Raw genomic sequence first — 23,336 nt, 5'->3', positions numbered from 1 at the left:
ATTATTAAACGTAATAACATTAGCTATGTAATACTTTCAAACGCAACATTTGCATGTAGCTACTTACTCGTACGTACATGCTTTAAATATACCATTATATCATGGTAACATTTATTTTAAATATGTAATTACAAAATAATTGGTCAAGTGCAAGCCTAAATTGCACCCGGAGGATTCCGTACTACCAATTTTTATTATTTTATTTAAATTTAATATTTGTTATTTTAAAACTTTAATGGTGAAGTGTACGCATGCATTCATATGGAAATTTAAACTGGCTTCCTGTTACGGATCAATAGATAAAGAGAAAAACGTCGAAAATAATCGGTTTCTGGTATGGCGACCCCATTTAAATTCAACTTTTTTTCAGGAGATAGAGCCTTAGTAATACGATTCCATTAATAACCATTGGGTACGGATGCCTAGAAGCAGCGATAGCCTAGTGGTTAATAAACGATGTGCGTATTAGAACATTATTATCACTTGCTTAAACAGTGAAGGAAAACATCGTTAGGAAACTTGCATACCTGAGAGATTTATAAAAAAAATATCAAAGGTATGTGAAGTCTACCAATACGCACTTGGCCAGCGTGGTGGACTATGGCCTTATCCTTCTCATTCTAAGAGGAGACCCGTTCCCAGCAGTGGGACAGTAATGGGTGGATGACGATGATAACGGATCCCAACACCAACCACTTAAAAAAGCATTGAAGTAATCTAGCCTATGCCACTCTTACAATTCAGACGAATCAACGAAGTGGTCATCCAAATCCGTCAAGCCATTTGGGCTGCAGGGAGTGTCAAAGAATGAGACATAGGCTCCAAAACATTACCCTCCGCAGTGGAGTAAAAAAGATACAATTAAGATCATTACATTTTCCTGTATTGAAGACAAATCGTTGCTTAGAGCACTCTACCATTAGTCATTTAATAGATGACGTACAACAATGCGGAAATACCCTCTATTTTCCTCTTAGAATGTACAGACTAAGGTCATATGATATCCTCTTGATCCTTTTAACAACTCAAATAAAAAATATTGACGTTATAACTATGATTTGGAAGTTTAAACCAAGGATATTGTAAATGCGTTTCATTAAATTTGAACACAGAAAATAGTAATTATTATAAAAACAAAAATCAAACTGTTTAAAATGTAGTATATTGATCCCACAATACGAATATACTTGAAGGTACCCTTTGTGGTTCGACTCTAGCGGCACCACCGCACCACCTATTTCTTCTTATTAAGTTACCTATTGTGTTAAGCGCTGCTGTGTTCTGGTTTGAAGGGTGAGGGAAGGGGAGACACTTTTCCGAGGCGTTCCAGCTTAGTTCTCAGGGTTAGCGGCGCCTCTGTGGTTGACCTCACGTAGGAATATCTAAACGTCATATAAATATCATTTGAAAGATTAAAGCAAATCGTAACTATGTATCATTATATTTGAATACAATAATACTAAAGAGAATTGCAATGAACTCAAGTGAAAGTGTTGCCGGCATAAGAACATAATCTGTTATTTGAAACTTGAAACCTTGCCAGAACTAAATAATACTGTGAAGAAAAGTACATGTGTTTAAAATAAAAACGCGGCGTCTTCTGGGTCAGTATTTTAAAGGTGGTTACTCACTATGTTAACGTTACATGAATAAATAATGTCTTTATTTGTAATGTTACAACTGCGAATATGGCAGTTGCTTCACTTTGTAAATATTCAAAAAGTATACTTGTAACGTAATAACTCCGAATAATAAAATTGCTTCGCTTTAAAACATTCAGTAATAACTAAGTACGTGTTGCTGTAAGTAACTTGTTCGACCAATACTAATGTAATAATAATACGAATACATAATGCAATATCCATCCGAAACGAATTGTCGTTTATATTGATACAATGGCGGTCATTCATTTAAGTGAGAGTATAACCATTCAGTTTGTAAGGTTGCTTGTAAGGTAATGGTCAAAAAATAGTGATGCGATATTTTTGTGGACAATGAAGATTTTTATACTTTAGATTTATAAACTTTTTGAAATGAATGTCGCAATCTACATTTATCTTTTCATAGTCTTAAGGACAACCAGGAAAAACATTCCGCACGAATGAAATAGTTTTATTTTTACGAGCGTAAGAATAGACGATCCGCAGTGAACGTGTTAAAATTGTATTACATGTAACTACTCCTAGTCAGTACACACCTTAAGCTAAAGAAATAACCGCAAGCTTTGTATGAATATTTTGTAACTCTTCCAAAATTATTTAAATTTTTTTATTTAAATTTTGTATAGCGTGGTTAAATTTATGTGAAGAGTTTTGGAAATTTTGCCGTAAAACCTTATTAGAGATGTAAGTAAGATGTAACTCAATTTTAACATAAATTTTGTACGTATTTAACTAATTATATATAACTTGTTTGTTTATGATTATTTATGAATGTAAACCAAAAATGCGGTATATATTTTCTTCATTTTTGTTCTCTATAATGAGTGAGTGAGAAACATTATTAAAGACAGTTCCACGTGACTGAGTAGTCAATATACCGGTGTGACATGCTTTGAGTTCCGGGTTCAATCCTCGGCCGGTAGATATTTAGATGATGAATCTTGATTAGATAATTGTATGTTCATGGCATCCACAGTACATAAACAACTGTGCGTCACAATTATTGATTACATTCATTGAAAAAAAGTTATAACTTAATTCTTAAAAGTGTACCCGATTCAAAAATAATAAACCAGGTGTGTCCAACCTTTGGCCACTACATAAACCTGCAGTTCAGCCCTGAAGTTGCCTAAAATATTAAATTTTGCTCTACACTCAACCCCAGATGTCGGCTTCGGACTATGATCCCTACGATCACTTCAAAGGATTTATGAAACGGACAGATGCCACGTTGATTGGAATGACGGACGGAAGAATGCAAAATGAAGAAAGGAATCTAATCGATAAACCCCTGGAAAGACATGCCTTTACAGGGCAGAGTTTTCCTTTTTTGTTATATTGAAATAGTCTACATTTTCTCCTTCATAAAAATTGATACTGACTAATTTATCGGAGTTTCAATATTACAATATTATATATACAATGAGTATAATACTTTATATTGAGAATTACATACAATATTAAATTTTATTTATAAATTGAAAGTTGATTTTAAGACTTATTTGATTTGGCTGAAATAGTTATCTCATTATTCTTTTTTTCAATTACATTGCAAGTACATTGAAAATGTATTAAACGATTTTTTCGACTTTTCTGATCACAGAATAAAAAAGGAAGATTCCTTGCAGCAAAATCCCAGCGAAAAATTGCCTTTAGACAAAACGTTTTAAGCAGGTACCTATCTCACTTAAAGGACGATAGGTAAGTAGTAAAATACTAAATATTTAACGACTTTTTGGATTATATGTTTCTACCGACACAAAGTTGCACTTTATCTTGACATTTTATTGTTGTTGTATTTCAGAAATCTTAAATGCTAATTCACATGATATTTTCCATCATTTTCTAATATTTTTTTATTACTAACTATAAGAGCAACAACAAAATTTTGATTACTTTTAGGTTTCCTAATATAAGTGTGTCAACGGAAAACGGCAAATTTGACATGCATCAATTTTGTATTAGAGGCTGCGTCTATCTTTTTAGTCTCAGTCAAAATAAAATTAAGATCAAGGGTGAAAAGTCGAAGTCCCAATAACAATAACATTTAAGCTTCTTTTATTGTATCACCGTTTTACATCTAAATGAAAATGGCAGAGTTATTTTAATTAGTAATTCAGTTCATTTGCAAATTTGATACTCGCTTATTTAGCGCGTTTCCGCAAACGAGAGGGTTCCGTGAAAATACTACTTAAGCAATTATCCTTAGGGTTGTGAACTGTAACTATGTCATGTAAATTAAGGGTGGCACTTTTACTAAAATAACAGACTATATTGTCTTTATTTTAAAAAATGATGTGTGTCTGTAAATTGAAGAAAAATATGTCATTCAAATTAGTGGGATACTTGATATAACTCCTTAGAAATTTCACTCCTCATATTTCAATATCTGTACGAATTAATTTGGAAAATAGCTGTATCGTGATATCTATCTTACTTAATACCTTTTATAGTTTACAGATGTTGTCAATAAAACCAGCAGTACCACATTCTACCAGTCCATGGAAATAGCACAGAATCGCACTATATGGAAGACCATCATAGACGAGGCTGTTCTGAATGGTCACGACCCTCATTCATGAGGAATCGACTAAGGCGACGATAGTTGAGAGGAGTGACTTGTGTCTAGCAGGCGCACATAAAATAGTAGTAGACTGATAGGAATTCTATAGATTGTGGATTTTCACACACTTCGGTAAATACTTCAAACATGGGGATCTTCAAGAGGGGTGCAAAAAGAGTTCTCCTCCAAAGCCGGCGATGCATTGGCCACTCCTCTGGTGTTGCAAATGTCCATAGGCGACGGTGACTGCTCTCCACCAGGTAGCCCGTCTTCCTCATCATTAGTTATAAATATATAATAAAAATGTAATCTTACTTCTGACGCTGCAAAGACCACACCAGATTTTTAGGGTTCCCTATTACTAAGCCTCCGCTCTCGGTCCTCTGTCACAAGGGCTCTATCTCTTGGACCGTAATAGGTAGACAGTTCAAATTTTAACAATGCATTTACTTCTACGGATTCTATGATAACAAATACTAAAAATAAATAATAAATGAAAATTTGTTTGGCACCTTGTGTGTGCAAGTTCAAAATCAAATCAATTTGACTCACACCTGGCATAATTTTTAAGTATTAACTTTAATATTTCTCAATTAATATAATATTGTGTTATACTGCACTCCAGGATCGCTGATAGAGCCTTTAAAGTTTATGAACGGTCGTATAGTTGGCTCTGATATTAAATTTTGTAGAGCGTATCGGGTGCAGGTGTCTTCTTCTATATTGTTAAAACGTGACTTCTCACTTTAATTACCTATTACTATAACAAATTTTGTTAACGACAATGCCTTTTATTAGCAATAAAAAAATTAAAAAAACTAATTTGATTGTTTATTCAAAAAGACATTATACCAAAATATTACAACAAAGTATATTAATGCATTGTGCGCGTGAGAAATGTGTAGGAAAGCCTCATATAAGTGTCTCCATTACCATACATGAAGGTAGATGGTTCGACTCCCGCAGCACCACCGCCACACCTGCATAATAACAGCATAGTTAAGCGCTGCTGTGTTCTGGTTTGAAGGGTGTGGTAAGGGAGATATAGGTACTTTTTAGAAGCATTCTCGCTTAGTCCTCAGGGGTAGAGGCGCATCTGTGGCCGATTTCGTAAGAACTTACCTAAGGTTGGTTACTGATGTCCATAGGCGGCAGAAGCCACTTACCATCACAAGGACCGCATGCTCGTTTGTTACTCCATTGTTATAAAAAAACATAAACATAACCTACTTTAACCACGTTGCACAAACCACACAACACGCAATATACGAGTCCGTAACTTCCTTTATATTTAGACATGAATCAGTACGGCACTGCACTTCGGCGATCTCCGTCAGACTAAACACTTTGAAGTGTATAAACGTCACAGAACGTAAACACCACTCTCGAACACTTATTATTGCGGCTTTTGTTTAGTTTGAAAATCTCGATTTATCTCCAGCTTGGATTGAGGTAATGTTATAGTATAATGTTTGGTAGTGGTAAGAAACCCGACCTCTTGGTCGAGGGGTCCGAGGTTAAAATCCCAGGAATGCCTCACGATTTGTCAAAGTTATGTGTGTATTAGAAATTAACTAATACATGCTTAAATGGTGAAGGAAAACATCGTGAGGAAACCTACATACCTAAGAAATCTTAAAAAAAAAGTTTAGGAAAAACAAATATCACACTTGGCCAGCGCGGTGGTCTGTTGCCTATTCCTTCTCATTCTGAGACCCAGCAGTGGGACAAGTAGATGTGCAAGGTAGCTCAGCTATAAATGTGTGTTCAATTCACCAATAGAGTTGCTTGATTTTCATTGCCTAGCATAGCTACCAAGTTATGTATTTTATATGCAAGCTAAGTATTGCAAGGGTGCAGCTATAGAATTTTCGTAGCACATCTTATTTTTTAAGCTTAGTTTAGCTTCATAACTGTAAACCGAACCTAACACATTTCTTGTTAAAAGCACCTTTTTCTTCTTAGTCGTTTCGCTCTTGTCAGAGCGGTCGTGGTCATCACGTGTTGTATGTGGGGGCTGATGTGACTCGCCTCACGACATTTCGCCATTTCTCTCTATTGGTGGCAATTCAAGAGCACTCGTGTACAGGTCTTATACCAAAACAACATTTAAACGAAACTTCTAGAATACCAAGATAAACACAATTACCTACCTTGTATTTGTAGCAGCCCTCGTTTACGTCAAAAGTGCTTACAGTTATCGCTCCTTTGCGATACAGTTACTGTGCAAATATTGTTCCGGAATAATCCCTTGAGTTATACATTCAGTAAGAGAAATGCTTAAGCCTTGACTTACTAAGTCATGACTTTATAAGTCGCTTTTATATTACGCTTACAACAAACATTTCGTTTAAGTTTAATAAATTCAGAATTATTTTGTGTTGTATAATTTAAAGTTTAAAGTTGAAGTGTTGTAATATTCAGATGGGAAGCATAATTTTCGAATTGCTGTCATTTATTCTACAGCATATTTTTGTGTTATAGTAATTTGCAACTTAACTGATGTTGTCCTATTAGAGGTCTGCTATTCAGTCGAACACTTAATATGACACTAGTTCTGTATAAGGTGGATTACGGATGCAATAGGATCCGAAGGATTACGCCAAAGTCCACCGCGCTGCTCAAGTACGTTGACAGACTTAACACACGTTTGAGATTTTTTATTATAATCTAATTTATTTAGCTAATTTAATATAAAATAAATTAATAAATGGTAATAAATTATAATAGTCACATAGCTTCTAAATAATCTATTATGGGTCCTTAGTTGCCTAAAATAAAGGAATTCAGTTTTATTTATTATAAATCTCTCAGGTGTGAAGGTTTCCTCACGATGTTTTCTTTCACCGTTGAAACAAGTGATAGTTAATGTCTAATACGCAAATAACTGAAAAGTCAGAGGTGCCTAGGATATGAACCTCAGATTCCTCTATCGAGAGACCAAGTTTCAACTACTAGGCTATCACCGGCTTTCGTTAAAGTATACAAAAATAAATGTATATAAATACGTGGAAAGTACATCTAAAGACCAAATTAATCTCACGTCTTACAAGACACATTGTATTACACACACAAGAAAATGAACAACATTTTGTTCCCGACAGTACCAACGATTCCGCGTCAGCAACTTCATCTAAACATTATCTTAATTAAACGTGTCCGTTTCAAACTGGATCGATTGCAACCGTCCTAAACCAACACCATCCCTTAAGTGTTTATCTTAAAACTGATAACACTATAAGTTTCTTCGTAACTAAGTTGTATACTCTACTCTCTTACGCAAATTATTCATAATCAATATATCGAATGTTCTGCTTAACAAAGATCGTGATGTGATCATTTAAAGATGGTAGAACCCTTTGTGGTTCGACTCTGGCGCCACCACCGTGACATCTATTCGGCCTCTGGTTTGAAGGACGTGGTAAGGGAGATATACTTTTTCGAGGCATTCCACCTTAGTCCTCAAGGGATATTGTGCACCCGTGGTCGATCTCAGGTGGGAAACTAATCTTATCTGGGGTTGATGGGCAGCAGTAGTCACTAAACACTTACCATTACGTGGACTGCATGTTTGTCTGATACTCCTATATTGTAAAAAAATACTCATTATAAGTTAATTAAATATACAATATCACTCATAAAGTAATACCCAGAAATTCTGGAATTCAAATACTCAGATACTCAGTAAAAATAACTTAATTTATAAAATGAGTCATAAAGTAATTAGTTAACTTTGCGCGTACAGACGCGTAAAAACAATATACGAGTACGATGTTCATACATTATCCAGTAAAAAGCAAAGGGATCCGTTGACCGTTTGCGATAAATTAATCCTATTGTGTCAGTTTATAGCTAGGTTAACCATATTTCTAGATATTATAGGGACTGTCCAGTTAACGCCGCGAAGATGATATGAATGTGGCAGAATTATCACCGCGTCTGCTATAAAAAGAACCACTGTGAAGTTTTTAAATAAAAAAATATAAGTTTGACAAGTTTGAACGACTGATGCGATGGATACAGATTTATTATAAGGATAGTGTACAAAAATAGTTATAGGTATGTCAAGTGTAAAGTATAATTAGAAAGGTAACAAAAAATGTAGTTTGGAGAAGAAACTGGCTTTTGTAGCATAATTTAAACTAAGGCAGCGGGCAGAGATGAGGCAGGTGGCACATTTTCCGCTATTGTACTGCACTGTACCTTCACCTCCGCTCCACCTCAAAATAAAATAAAAAATGTACAAATGGTACCAAAATCATGGTTACCTTATTCGAACCCACATCTCTGCCAGTGGGCGCGTAAAAACACGCATTTATCGTTTTCCCACGCGTCGGGATCATAAAACCCGCTTGATCCACCTCCAGTCTATAGGGTTTACGATGAACCCCTGCCCAATGGACCGGAGATATCTCGGGAGGTAATCCAACTACGTCTGGGTAGACAAATGTGTAATAAATAAAATAGATATAATGAATCTAGTCTTTCTAAACGTGTAATAAAATAAAATGAAACGAATAATTCGTTTTTGATGTTATACTTCTTTTGGCGCGTAAAAATAGTGATAATAAATTTTTACAACACCAAATATGGGCTAACATTAAAAATAGCTGCACGAATACTTTAAGTTACGACTAAACCAATATTATAGATACATACTCCTATAAAAATATTTAAGAACTAAGTATTTGGTTATAGGGAATTAAGTTAACAAGGAATAATTAAAGTTGTAAAAATTTTGGGTCGTAAAGAAAGGCTGTTCGCAGAATGATTCATTGGATCACAGCCGAAGTCCTGATGGTAAGTGGCTATTGGTCTACATGGATATCTGTAATCAATCTCACATAAGTTTAGATTTCTACCTGAGGTTGTACACAGATTTGCCGCTACCACTGAGGATTAAGCTGAAACGCCTCGGAAAAGTATATCTTCCTTATCACACCCTTCAAACCGGAACACAGCAGCGCCTAACATTGCTGTTTTTAAGCAGAAATAGGTGTGGCGGTGGTGCCGCTGGAGTCGAACCACACCTCTGCGTCTGTTCTACCAGTTACCTTCACAAGTGTTATACTATCCTAGGATTAGGATGCGAACAACGTTGTGTAATGTTAATATCGTAATATTATATTGTTGGGACTCAATACTGTAATAAGATTATATTGTAATATTGTATAAACTATTAATCATTTACTCATGTAAACTCTGAGCTGAGTGGAGTGGGATTTATCAGACTAAATAACTAAGTTACTTATTGTTTTCGACGTAAGGACGTGTTGATATTAATTCGTAAGTATATTATTTTCTTTGAGAATTTTGATTTGTCTATGTAATTGAAATAGAAATATAAGCTAAACATTTATATACGACACGACGGTGCATCACGATGCACGACACGACGTATCACACGACACGACGTATCACACGACACGACGTATCACGATACGTCGTGTCGTGTGCCGGGTATCTTATCATAGAAATCTACGACGAGTGTACTAAAAAATTATAACTCGTGTTGTAATTGTTTAGCATAATCGTTAGTTATAAAAGCATAGTTAAAATATTATAGGTATGCCAACAATTTTGTGTTGTCGTGTAGATGCATTTATCGCAATATGTAATCAACGCATTGCTATCCCACTTTAAGGCAAACGTGTTTTCTCCGACGAAGACTTAAGAATTAGAGAACAGTTCCCAATGCAAATCTACATGCATACAAAATAAATGATTGTCAGTTATCTTTCTGTAAATGATTGAATTTAAATTTCAGACACCCATTAATTTTCTGGTCCAGTACTAAATAGTTTAATCCACTTAAAAACCAATTAACCACTCTCCATCAGACCCGTCATCAATATACTATTTACGATCCTTAAGGTTCATAAAATCACAGTAATTACGCCAATTTATATGTAGTTTGTCTTAAAGACTTGTCATAAAACTTTTATGACAACTGATAGCTGTTTTCAGGGCAAATAAAAACCTTACTGTTACAAGGTTGTGCTAATTATTTAAATTTGAATATCATTAAGGGTCTCTTGGAAATGGCTGCATTATACCTCGCTGCTGGGCACGTGTCTTCCTATAACTGTGAAAAGCTTGGAGCACATACCACCAATTTGAAGATGGTAGAATCCTTTGTGGAACGACCCCGGAGGCACCAAAGCCACGCCTATATGTGCGTTATAAGGCCTTTAGCGCACCTTTAAACCAAAATAAAGCAACATTTTACACTTGCTATTATAATAGCTACATTTTACACTATTATAATATTAGTGTAAAATGTTGCTTTATTTTGGTTTAAAGGTGCGCTAAAGAAGACATACTTATCCGAGGCATTCCAATTTAGTCTTCAGATCCCTGTGAGATATTCTTAATTTTTTACAAGTGAATTAAGTAGGAATACCAGAATTTTCCTTTACGTCCCGTGATATTCAAGATCACAAGCAAAATTACGAAGTCGATGTTAGTCGGAGTTCCCGTGTCCATTATCCGCTCTTATAAATTCGATATTTAAAAAGCCCTTGTTGGATTTTGAAAACTGGTTTTAAAGCCTCCATCAAACTGTAGAATAGCACATTCTATATCGACACTATTTAAACATTCTATTTGCTTATTATTAAATAAATAAATAGGCTTGCTATTTAGTAAATAAATAAATAGGCATTTATTTACTTTATTATCATTTCCGTATTTCAGGATATCTAAAAAGATTCCAACCGATAAATACTGAAAGGCGGTCGGATTCAATCTACTTGAGTTAATAAAATATGTAACGAAACGTTACGAGAGAAATACTTCGCTGGATTTTCAACTAACTTTTACGATTTAATCACTTGATTTAACTTAAAATCCCATGGCACTGCAACCTCTCGTCTTATAAGATAGTGTTATGAATTCCTGGGTTCCAAGGCAAACCTTGGAACTTTTCCAGGCGTTCCATTTCAATTTTCAAATAAAATTGGTTAAAGAAGCCCACAAGTGGCTGTTATTCGTGAAAAAAATATATAGAGTACGAGATAAAAAAAAAACAGATAACCTATATATAGAGCGTCGTCATTCTTATTCGATGCACATTATAAATCTATCTTTAATTTTTAAGGCTTCAAGTCATAAAAAGTAGAAAAGTTTATAGAAGTAACCTTACCTATCCAAATACATTTGTGGAGCAATGAATACTCGGTTGCGTGTCGTTTTGCAATGAATTTCGAGTCAAAATATTTTTTATTTAGCATCCACCCTCTTTTGTTTATTGATAATGCATTCATATTTTATTGCATTGGCTTATTATACTCCTGAAATAATAACTTACCGCGGTACAAATACCTATATTCAAGAAAGTCACGACAAGTTTTATTGAAAGTAAAAATACAGTAGTCGTAGTCGATCAACGGAACCAATTTTTTACATGAGTGGGGTAGCAAATGAGCTCGGAATCTGTAGTCACTGCCGCCCATAGGCACCACGGCCCTTAATCTGTGTTGGACCTGAGGTAGGTCCATAACGACTAATTGTTTTTAGAGTTGGCTAAACATTGCCAATTCGTAAGGAAAATGGTAGGAGGGAAAGGGGACCACGCCAAAGCTAAAGGACACCAGGACCAAATGATCATTGAAAAAGACAGCAAGCACAGCCACAGGTACAAGACGAGTGATGCCAGCTAGAAGAGGCCTTTGCAATGGACCTGCAAGACTGACATGATAAACAAGGGCTGCTGTAATATTAATTTACATATAGTTAACCTAAAAAGGTGGTTTAGATATCACTTATCCTCCGGTTGCGTTGCTTTGGGGATCCCGGAGTCCTCTACGCAGCACCGAGGACGGCCACCGAGGGGGTTTTTGTGCGGTAAGAATCCCACATAACCCCGAGTAGACTCCCACGGCATAGGGTACCTTTTGAAGATTTCCCCCTCGTAAACAAAATAAAATATCACTTGTGAAATAATTGCATCCGATTATTATTTTCAAAATCACATTAACAACGAGACTAACGTAAAATTACATTTAAAGTTAAACTGTTAACTATAAAGCCTCACTTTTTTGCAAGAATGTAAAGATCGTGCAATATTTAGTAACTAAAATAGGAAATAAATAACCTGCAGTGCAAGAAGCACATTTTAGTCCATGGTTATGAGTGTCGATAAATTATATTTTTGGCAAAACCTGCAAGCGCTGAGCTTTCGGCCATTTGTGCCAAACCGGAAGTAGAGTCCTATTTCATTTGGACCTTTGTTCTATGGAACTATAGAGTTTGGAAGAGAGCAAAGATAAATCAGATATATCCCTGGCCACAAAAGGAGAGTACGAAAATAAATTACAGTGATGTTTCAGTCGCTGTTAAGCTTGAAATTTGTAATATAGATGAAGAATTAAAAAAAAATCTTCTACGAAATAACGACGAATTAAGACGACTGTTCAAAGGAAAGAGATTAAGGAGAGAAACAATGTACCTAACTAACGTAATACGGCGGTATAGGGGAGGAGAAAGTATTATAAAGGCCTTTTTCTTGCAACGCCGGCTTGCAAACTACTTTAAGGTGGTAAAACCCTTTGTGGTTCGACTCCGGCGCCACCACCGCCACACCTACTTCTGCCTATTAATAGTAGTGTTAAGTGCTGCTGTGTTCTGGCTTGAACCGTGTACGGGAGACATACTATTCCGAGGCGTTCCAGCTTAGTCTTCAGGGGTAGCGGCGCATCTGTGGCCGACCTAAGGTAGGATATTTAGATATTCCTACCTAAGGTCGGCCTATCTGGGGTTGATTACAGATGTCTATGGGTGGCAGCAGCTACTTATCATCAGATGGACTGCATGCTCGTCTGTTACTCCAATATTATAAATAAAGTAGATAGATAAAGTTCCGCATCGGTTTCAACTTAAAACGTCACTCAGACTTCAAGCTACAGAACAAACACCGTTGAGGTATCGCCGTCACACAATCAATAACCATACTTAAATCATAAACCGTTTAGTATCAAGGCAATACCATGCCACGGCGGCCATAATTACTACAAAATATTCCACATACAGAATATATAATGTTCTTGACAATAGAAATACAAACAAGATTATTGTTTCTTGGAAACCACCTATTAGATAAATAAGGTATTTGTTTAAAACTATTCAATGGTGCACTTTTTATTATATATAGGAGTTATTTTTTATAATATAGGAGTTAGAAGTAGCAGACGAGCATGCAGTCTACCTGATGATAAGTGGCTACGGCCGCCCATCGATATCTGTAATCAACACTAGATAGGATTAGACATTTCAATGGGGTTGGCCACAAATGCCCCGCCACCCCTGAGGACTAAGCTGGAACGCCTCAGAAAACTATGTCTCCCTTACACCCCCTTCAAACCAGAACACAGTAGCGCTTAACACTGCTGTTACGAGGCAAAAATAGGTGTGGTGGTGGTGCCGCCAGAGTTGAACCACAAAGAGTTCTACCACCTTTAAAGGAGTACAATATAGATGACCATCCAGTCCATCGTTATTGCAATTTCATAATAAAAGGCTATTACAGATACAGGTTGATTACGGATATCCATGGACATAACCTTCAGGTGGACTCCATGCTTATTTGCTTATTCAATTTTTTAAATATATTTTTTTATAAAAAATACTATAAAAGGAACAAATCCGTCTGGCATTAAAATGGCGACCTCTAGAGCCGAAATTAAAACAACTACGTTATCACTACTGCACTGAGTTTATGTTATACACCTATATAAAGCTAAACTCCTCATGGGCCCTTTAGATAACTGTCAGGTCACACTGTTGTTCCAGATCTGCGCAAATAAAATGTTTGCGCAAACATCCATCTTTTGTTCAAAGTGCGAAATGTGCGCGGAGATAGCGGTGTGCCCTAGATACAGCTAGAGTGACCAAGAGTGCTGCAGATTCAAGGATAATGATTTCAGGACAATTCAGTTGTTCCCAAACCGTTAGTGTCCCTGGTGAGGATAGGTCTATTAGCATTAAGTTTCGTAACTCGAGGGATTAGTACATTGCGATGGACAAAAATAGGTAGACTTTACACACCTTCAAAAAAATGCTAAGTAGACTTTACATTTTATTTATTAAGTTTATTACTAGATTCCCTTCTTCCCTTCCGTTACTTACTTCCCTTCCCTTAGACTTCCCTTAGATATATTTTATAAAACTATTCGCATACAAATGCGTGGTAGAGCCATGCTTCAGTCATAAAAATAAATTCGTACCTTCCAATTTCATCTGAAAATGTTCACTGACACTAAAATATACAACTAACATTTTCATATAACATAAACTACGAAACTACATACTTGTACTTATTATAAAATATGTTTCATTAAATCTATTTTAAGACTTGTATGTTTTATAGCTTTGATTGCTCATCATTATAGCTTCAGCATCATAGCTCGAAAATAGCAAACAGCAAAGTATCTTACACTAACAGTATTCAGACAAAATGTATATAATAAATATACATACTCGATCATAAGTATTTATTATGAAAATTTAAATGAACAACAAATATATTATTATTATTGTATCGACTATTATCCCAAAAATAATTCCACTAAACATGGTCACCCCAGTGCCAGCCCTAAATAAATGTTTGGTTTGAAAGCATCCAAACGGGAATATTTTAGTAAAAGCTCTGTTTTACACCCATTTACCAAAAGCTCTCGCCAAACAAGTAATGTGTGCTGTCGAATAAAACAGAGTATTTAGGGTAGTATACAGTTCTTAACTGAAATTTGAGACCGCTTAAGAATTAAATAAATTTTACATTCCTGTAAAGGTTATATGGTAGAATTATATACAATTGTAATTAAACACATATCTTGGTACATTGGCTTAATACTATACTATACGAATATTTTACGTCGTAAAACAAAAACATACAAAGATGATGTATTCAAATGCAATACAAAAATATTTTGTGAAAATAACTAAAAATAGTAGCGCCCCCGGGTGGATTCGAACCACCAACCTTTCGGTTAACAGCCGAACGCGCTAACCATTGCGCCACGGAGGCTGTGTGTATTTCGTGTAATATATCACATACTTGCAATCTTTTATTAGCTAAAGAAATAAAACATATTTTGTGAAAATAACTCAAAATAGTAGCGCCCCCGGGTGGATTCGAACCACCAACCTTTCGGTTAACAGCCGAACGCGCTAACCATTGCGCCACGGAGGCTGTGTGTATTTCGTGTAATATATCACATACTTGCAATATTATATTAGCTAAAGAAATAAAACATATTTTGTGAAAATAACTCAAAATAGTAGCGCCCCCGGGTGGATTCGAACCACCAACCTTTCGGTTAACAGCCGAACGCGCTAACCATTGCGCCACGTAGGCTGTGTGTATTTCGTATAATATATCACATACTTGCAATCTTATATTAGCTAAAGAAATAAAACATATTTTGTGAAAATAACTCAAAATAGTAGCGCCCCCGGGTGGATTCGAACCACCAACCTTTCGGTTAACAGCCGAACGCGCTAACCATTGCGCCACAAGAAAAACGATCAGTCTCGCTTATCTAACGCAATTCTATTACGAAAATTGAACATATAACTCTTTTTACTTAACTAATTCGGATTTCAGAAATAGTAAGTTGGATAACAAATAAATTGGTTTTACACGAAACGAAATGTCACAAGTTGTTATAAAATCGTCGAACATTTTCTATCATTGCCCGAAACAATTAAAAAGTTTTAATAAGTCAAGTGACTTGTTGGAAATTTATTTCAATTTTGTTGTTTCCATGAAAATGCGCCTTTACAAACGAAAATAACAAAGAAAAGCTGCTTTTACTTTTTCCGATACTTATAAAGTAGTACTTTAAATAGTAATATTAAGTAATATTTTATATATAAAATTCTCGTGTCACAATTTTAGTTACCGTACTCCTCCGAAACGGCTTTACCGATTTTAACCAAATTTTATATGCATTATCAGTAGGTCTGAGAATAGGCTACTATCTATTTTTCATACCCCTAAGTGATAAGGTTGTACACTCTTAACATTTTTTTATTTATATGGCAACACAACATTCGCTGGGTCAGCTAGTATTCTATAACTAAAACAAAATTTATATTATTTTATTACAACAATTACAATTCTATATTGCAATTACTCAGGAAAATAGGAACACAAAACAGTTAATTAATTTTCAAACATGTTTTCACTCAAATAATTTACCTCAGTTGAGATGCGTCAGGGAAATTACGAAGTACCTTCTCGTTCAAGATTCCTCAGTGCCTGAAGTCGAAACTATTCGAGCAATGTGTGTTGCCTGTGATGACCTATACCCCCGAAACATGTTCCTTTCCTTTAGGCCTCATTCGAAAGCTCAGAGTCGCTTAGCGTGCTATGGAGAGAGCCATGCTTGGTATTTCGCTATGTGACATGATGCGTAACCATAACATTAGTAGACGAACTAATCTTACCAACATAGCTCTGAAAATCAGCAAGCTAAAATAGCTATGGGCCAGTCACTTGTAGGACTAATCTTATATATAAAATTCTCGTGTTACAATGTTAGTTACCGTAGTCCTCCGAAACGGCTTTACAGATTTTTACATTTACAGATAAGGGTTGTTCACCCTTAACATTTTTTTTATTTATATGGCAACACAACGCTTGCCGGGTCAGTTAGTAATTGATAAGAAAAATCCTCAAATGGCGACCTCATGTAAGCAAAATTAACACAAGTTATCCCCCGATCATGTGGACCTACGACCTGAAATAGACGGCGGAAACCACTAAATTCAAAGGAAAATGGATCAGTTGGTGTGCCGCCAATTTGGTGAGGCCTATGTCTACCAAAGGACCTTAAAAGGCTGATGGATATAAACAACATACAACATTCAGAGAGGAAATGCTGCCAGCGTCTTGGGAACCATGCCCAAAGACCTCATGTAAGCAAAATTAACACAAGTTATCCCCCGATCATGTGGACCTACGACCTGAAATAGACGGCGGAAACCACTAAATTCAAAGGAAAATGGATCAGTTGGTGTGCCGCCAATTTGGTGAGGCCTATATCTACCAAAGGACCTTAAAAGGCTGATGGATATAAACAACATACAACATTCAGAGAAGAAATGCTGCCAGCGTCTTGGGAACCTTGCCCAAAGACAGTGATGGTGACAATTTTTTATGGTAGTGTTTTTGTTTTTATATCTTTGTTTTTCATTTTTGTATATATGTAAATTTTGAAAATAAGTTATTTTATATGTATAGTTTAATTTATTTCTTTTAATTTTCTGTAAGTTTAATTATAATTGTAAATATTTTACATACGACTGAAATTCAACCTTCAACTAAACTTAAATGTTTGTTGCCACACAATTTCTCGACCGCAACTAGAGATAGTTTCAACCGCAAAGATACAAAATTACCTACAGCGTCCATAATTTACGGACCTCTAAAATACATTGCGTCTGTACTGCTGTTTATAAACAAGGATTAATTCAAGAAGCATGTATGGTACTCAACTACGACAATAGGGGAAGTTTCAAACTTAGACGGAAATTCAAAGGAAAGCTATTATAAATGTCTTTACACACGTACAACCTGCATACGGCGGCGATAAAATTTCAGTTGCGTTATGGTAAATACAAAAATGTATCTTTGAAGTATAGTATAGGCCGCGCCAAACTGCTAGTCCGCGCTGAAGTTGTTGCGCACAACTACAAGCATATATACCGTATCAACGTAAGGGCATACTAACGCAACTAAAACTCGTGGCGAGAGCGGGCAGCGGACGGGTGCCGAAAGGGGTTGTATGTGTATACGGAATTTTTGAACTCGATTTTTACCCACTTTGAACGGTCCGATTAAGTAAAAATTTTGAACAATTATCAAGAACTGATGTCAATACACGATTTTAATAATTTTATCCCATTCTCATCATCAGGATCGTCAGGAATCAGGATTAACGATTTTCCTTGTGCGATTTTAGCGTGGTTTTTAGCTTTTAAACTATAATTATATTAGTCATGATATATATATAGTATTGTTTATGGTTGCGATGTGGTCACGATGTGGTCAGTAACGTCCACATTATCAATCTAGACGGCAAAATGTTTTCCATATAAATAAGGTTAAAATCTTTTTTTATATACATTTTCATCCACCTAGGCTATTATAACGTGGCACGTTTGTGGTACGTGTGAAGAGACTTTAAGTGGAAGAAAATCCGCAATTAAGTTACTTCCGCACTTTGTCTAACTTCGGTGCTGTCTTCTATATAAAGTGGCTAAGAAATCCCCTATATCAAAAAGACAAGGTAATCGCTAGGATATTTATTGCGAATTTAGAGCGGGTATTAACTGATGGAATGTTTTATATGCCCGTAGACGTGAAGCGTTTTTCTTTCACTTCTATGAAGGTGGTAGAACCCTTTGTGGTTCGACTCCGGCGGCACCACCGCCATACCTATTTCTGTCTGCAATGTCAGGAACTGCTGTGTTCCGTTTTGAAGGGTGTGATAAGGGCGACATACTTTTCCAAGGCGTTCCAGCTTAGTCCTCAAGGGTAGCGGCGCATCTGTGGCCGACCTCAGGTAGGAATATCTAATCCTATCTGGAGTTGATTACAGATGTCAATGGGCGACAGTAGCCACTTACAATCAGGTGGACTGCACGCTCGTTTGCTAATCCTATTATAAAAAAAAACGCGCGAACGCACAATACACAGAAGTGTAAAAATGTAGGTAAAAGACTCTTGCTGTTTTCATGACGCTTTTTATTTCTGCTGCTATGGGTGCTGCTGTTTTGGCTACGACGGTGGACACAATCTTTCTTTCCGTCCTATGCCTACCCAATCCCAGCGACCACATAATCATTCAAAACTAAATTAGTCCTCAGGGTAGCAACCTATTTTTGGCCGACCTCAGATAAGACTGCAATCCTATGTACAATTATATGTGTACTGTAGGTAATGGACATTGCTATTTCAATATTAAATCCAAAAATTAAAACCTACATTCGACTAAACTTAGACTTATAACTAAACACTAAACAGAAAACAGTGATAGCCTAGTGGTTAAGAAACTCGGCCTCTGAATCGAGGGGTTCGAGGTTCAAATCTCAGATTTTTCAAAGTTATTTGCGTATTAGAAATTAATTATCACTTGCTAAACGGTAAAGTAAAACATCGTGAGGAAACCTGCATACCTAAGAGATTTATAAAAAAAATCTCCAAGATATGTGAAGTCTACCAATAGTCCAATACGCACTTGGTCAGCGCGGTGGACTATGGCCTAATACTTTTCATTATGAGAGGAGAACCGTGCCCAGCAGTGGCACAGTAATGGGTTGTTGATGATGATGATGACTTAACAGAGATACAAAATAATATACTTAATAGTTGTAGAAATATTGTGTAAGTTCACAAAAGATTTCACAAAAAAGCCAGCTCAATTTAAAAGTTCACGAAGCATTTCCGCGAAATTCTGAGAATCCGTGCGGACGCCAAAAGGTTAAAGTGTCGAGAAGTTTAAAAACATTTTCTAGTCTGTTGACGGTTTTCGTCTTAAGTGAGAGGGACGAATGAATAATGCGAGGCCGAGAGCCGGATGTAGAACATAGCACGAGTAAGAGCACATTAATTAACATTATTACGTTTAATAAATGTTTTCAAGTTACTTATGAAAGTAAGAAATGGGCTTGCAGCCTATGGCTTATACGTAATCACGAGAAATATATATTTTTCATTAGACCGGAGTAAGTAGCAAACGATCTTGTAACGCACCTTAAATAAAATGGCGAGTGGTAATTGACATATAGAAGATCTACACGTTAGAAATATGTAGGTGTGATAATGTATATCTGTTACCTTTCAAAAGTCAATACAAAATTTTCGAATTCAAATAATCTTTGAAAATTAAGATTTGAAACGTTTACAATAAGTAACTATTAGAAAAATAGTTGAAATATTAAAATATATGGTTGTAGGGTTTAAAGCTAGTCCTCTAATATGGGGACTACTTTCCCCACTTTTAGCAATGCCCGAATTATTTATTTTACGAAAAAAAATATTCTACTCAGTGGTCACGTTATACCTTTCACTCTAACTATGACATGTCTGCAAATACTTATAAATACATTGTGTTACTGTTATGATGCTCCTTCAGATACATTTTAAATACAGGACTCCTAGTCTACGTCGCCTAAGCCATTAACGAGAAAAGGTCAGGGCGCGTGATGGTTGTATACTTAATTTTTCATTCGGGGGTATTTAGCGACCAAATGAATGTTTAACAATGGTATAAATAAACAGCTTATTTTAATACTTTAAAGGACAGCGAGATTCTGTTGACTTTATTTTTAATTAAACTTTATTTTGAATTAAGAGCATGCCGCCTTATGGTAAGTAGTCACGGCCGTATTGAAATTTTGCAACCAACGCATTTTTTTTAAGATTGGAGCAGCATCGTCCTTGAAGTTTATATGATGGCAAGTAGTCAATGCCGCCAATGGACATCTATAACCAACTCCGTATAGATCAGTAGTAAGCCGATCACATATGCGTTGCCACTCTTAAGAACTAAGATGGGGAGCCGGCATCCACACCCTTTCGCCAAAACTCAAGATCTTTTGTTGCACCAGTACCATTTTTAAAAATATAATTAGTTGTAAATGAATGATTAACATGCTACTTCTGAAAATTAAGTTGGAATATTTTTAAGTGTTTATGGGTCTGTTTCTGTATATCTCAAAAAATTCAACCGACTTCTATGCCATTGCAGAGTAAACAATAATTTCAATAAATATTGCTTCAGTAGCTAATTCTGAAATCGACGTTGAATATATTTCACTGGATCACGAGATACGAGTGTATAGTGTGTCCATTATGACTGTCGACACAGAACCTCCTTCTTTTCGAAGTCGATTAGAAAGATGAATTCATCATTTCTCTAAAGAATACCTATATAGAGGCGTCGATATAGAGGCGACGGGCTGAGATAAATATGTCAATCGTCATTTTCTTTTTTCCGAAATGTATAATTGCTTTTGGACAGCCCTTGCAGCTTCACCAAACTGGATATTTCGTCCGAAGGATTAGCTAGAGGAAGTAGGGCCTGAAGGGAAAGCGATTCCGAACCCGCATACCCTCCCGGAGCCATCCGCCCCTTCTCAATAGGGATTGCGGCTGACCCGAGGTCATTTCCTGTTAGACCCTTTCGGAAAAGGGATTGCTGCTGGCCCAAGAATACTTCAAGATACAACTGGCAAATAACTGCGTTTAACCTTGTTCTTGTGGCGTACGTGTATAGGAGTGGCGTTGACACCTCCACGGTCGAACCATACTGATTCTATCACGTTTTATATGGAAACAGTTTCCCAATCCCAAAATAATAAGCTTAGGTACTACGTTCATATCCCACACTAAAATACCCTGAGTCGTAGGTATAATTGACACACAAACACAAAATACCCAGCCCAAAAACCGCAGATGTATCATTGAGAGTAATTTACTAAATTCGTATTTTTATGAAAATTAACACTACTACTACTACACTTTACAAATGAAGCCGATGAGTACCTACTAAAAAATTTTTTTTGAAATATATTTTTTCTTGCATGTACTGAAACCTATTAAATTTTATTGCATTTTAAAATAAGTCCTTAATTAAGCATACCACCATTTGCATTGTAGCTCAAATGTTGCATCACATAACTAAATCTTAAAGCCAATCTCGGTTCACCCGAAGAATACTCATAGGAAAACTTTCAATATCCAATTCCGGACAGGAAGGCAAGCCAAGGAAATGGTGAAAGTGAACGTGGAAATAAAAGAAGAAAACTCGACGGAGACCGAACCTTTTGCAAGTGTCGATTTGTTCCATTTCAGGGTAAGGTAGGGTGACCATAAAACTGTGTTAGTTTTAAAATATCAATTCAGTAAAAGTCTTTCTTTTGTTATAAAAATACAGAGTGGGGGCACTTCTGCCTTTGTAGTTTTTTTTTTGTAGTAGACGAGCATGCAGTCCACCTGATGGTAAGTGGCTACTGCCACCCATGGACATCTGTAACCAGCCCCAGCAAGGATTAGATATTCATACCTAAGGTCAGCCACAGATGCGCCGCTACCCCTGAGGATTAAGCTGGAACGCCTCGGAAAAATCTGTCACCCTTACCACACCCTTCAAACCGGAAAACAGCAGCGCCTAACACTGCTGTTATTAGGTAGAAATAGGCGTGGCGGTGGTGCCGCCGGAGTCGAACCACAAAGGGTTCTACCACCTTCAAAGTTGGTAGAACCCTTTGTAATTCGACTCCGGAGACATTACTTTTTTAAAAGTGCAGTGTTAAGCTAGTGTTTAATACTAAGTACAACACAGTAGACTGTACTGGTTTGAAAAGACCACCCTTTTCAATGGTAGCCATGCATTCATTAAATTAGTTCTTAAGACTACCTAAGTATCTGTGTATAAGTTCTGACAGAATTGGAATCAGAAGCAGATGAGCATGCAGTCCATCTGATGGTAAGTGGCTACTGCCGCCCATGAACATCTGTAATCAACACAATAATAATACAGCATTAGATATTCCTACCTAAGGTCGACCACAGATGCGTCGCTACTCCTGATGTGGAACGCCTTAGAAAAATATGTCTCCCTTACCACACCCTTCAAACCAGAACACAACAGTAATAAGGTAGAAATAGGTGTCGCGGTGAAACCACCGGAGACGAACCACGAAGGGTTCTACCACGTTCAGGTTGACAACAAATTTAAAGTTATACAAAATTTTCTCATCCTCCTTTTAAATACGGAAACATGGGGTCTGCATGATAGTGAACACGTGAATGTTATAGGATGTTCCCGTGCCGCCCGCGGGAGCCCGATCAACTCCGGATTTTGCAAGTATGGCCGCCAGTCACACCACAGCGAACAATAAGCTAAGTCATTAAAAAAATGTAGTAAAAATGTAAAGTAATATAAGTAAATAATATATTCGATGTAAAAGATCGGAGCAATTATGAAGAAAACATGCGTTAATCAAAAAATGAAAAAGTTATAAAAATATTTGTAACATGTCTATTATATAATTTCATTATTCATCATGTATTCTATTTAAATGCCAAAATTTACAGGGCA

The 23,336-nt window shown here is 36.2% G+C and overlaps 4 non-coding genes across 4 annotated transcripts; all 4 read right to left on the bottom strand.

Moving 5' to 3' along the window:
- Positions 1–15,177: 15,177 nt before the first annotated feature.
- On the bottom strand, positions 15,178–15,250 carry TRNAN-GUU (transfer RNA asparagine (anticodon GUU)). The gene has a single exon. It is a non-coding gene; the product is annotated as a tRNA-Asn (tRNA).
- A 92-nt stretch (positions 15,251–15,342) lies between these two features.
- TRNAN-GUU (transfer RNA asparagine (anticodon GUU)) lies at positions 15,343–15,415 on the bottom strand. The gene has a single exon. It is a non-coding gene; the product is annotated as a tRNA-Asn (tRNA).
- Positions 15,416–15,507: 92 nt separating this feature from the next.
- On the bottom strand, positions 15,508–15,580 carry TRNAN-GUU (transfer RNA asparagine (anticodon GUU)). Its single transcript has one exon. It is a non-coding gene; the product is annotated as a tRNA-Asn (tRNA).
- A 92-nt stretch (positions 15,581–15,672) lies between these two features.
- TRNAN-GUU (transfer RNA asparagine (anticodon GUU)) lies at positions 15,673–15,748 on the bottom strand. Its single transcript has one exon. It is a non-coding gene; the product is annotated as a tRNA-Asn (tRNA).
- Between the last annotated feature and the right edge of the window lie 7,588 nt (positions 15,749–23,336).

This window comes from Epargyreus clarus, unplaced genomic scaffold (genome assembly GCF_041222505.1).
Source record: "Epargyreus clarus isolate Ecla_fem2 unplaced genomic scaffold, WU_Ecla_fem_2.2 ptg000004l, whole genome shotgun sequence".
Lineage (NCBI taxonomy): Eukaryota > Metazoa > Arthropoda > Insecta > Lepidoptera > Hesperiidae > Epargyreus > Epargyreus clarus.
This window is presented reverse-complemented; position numbering and strand designations above follow the sequence as displayed.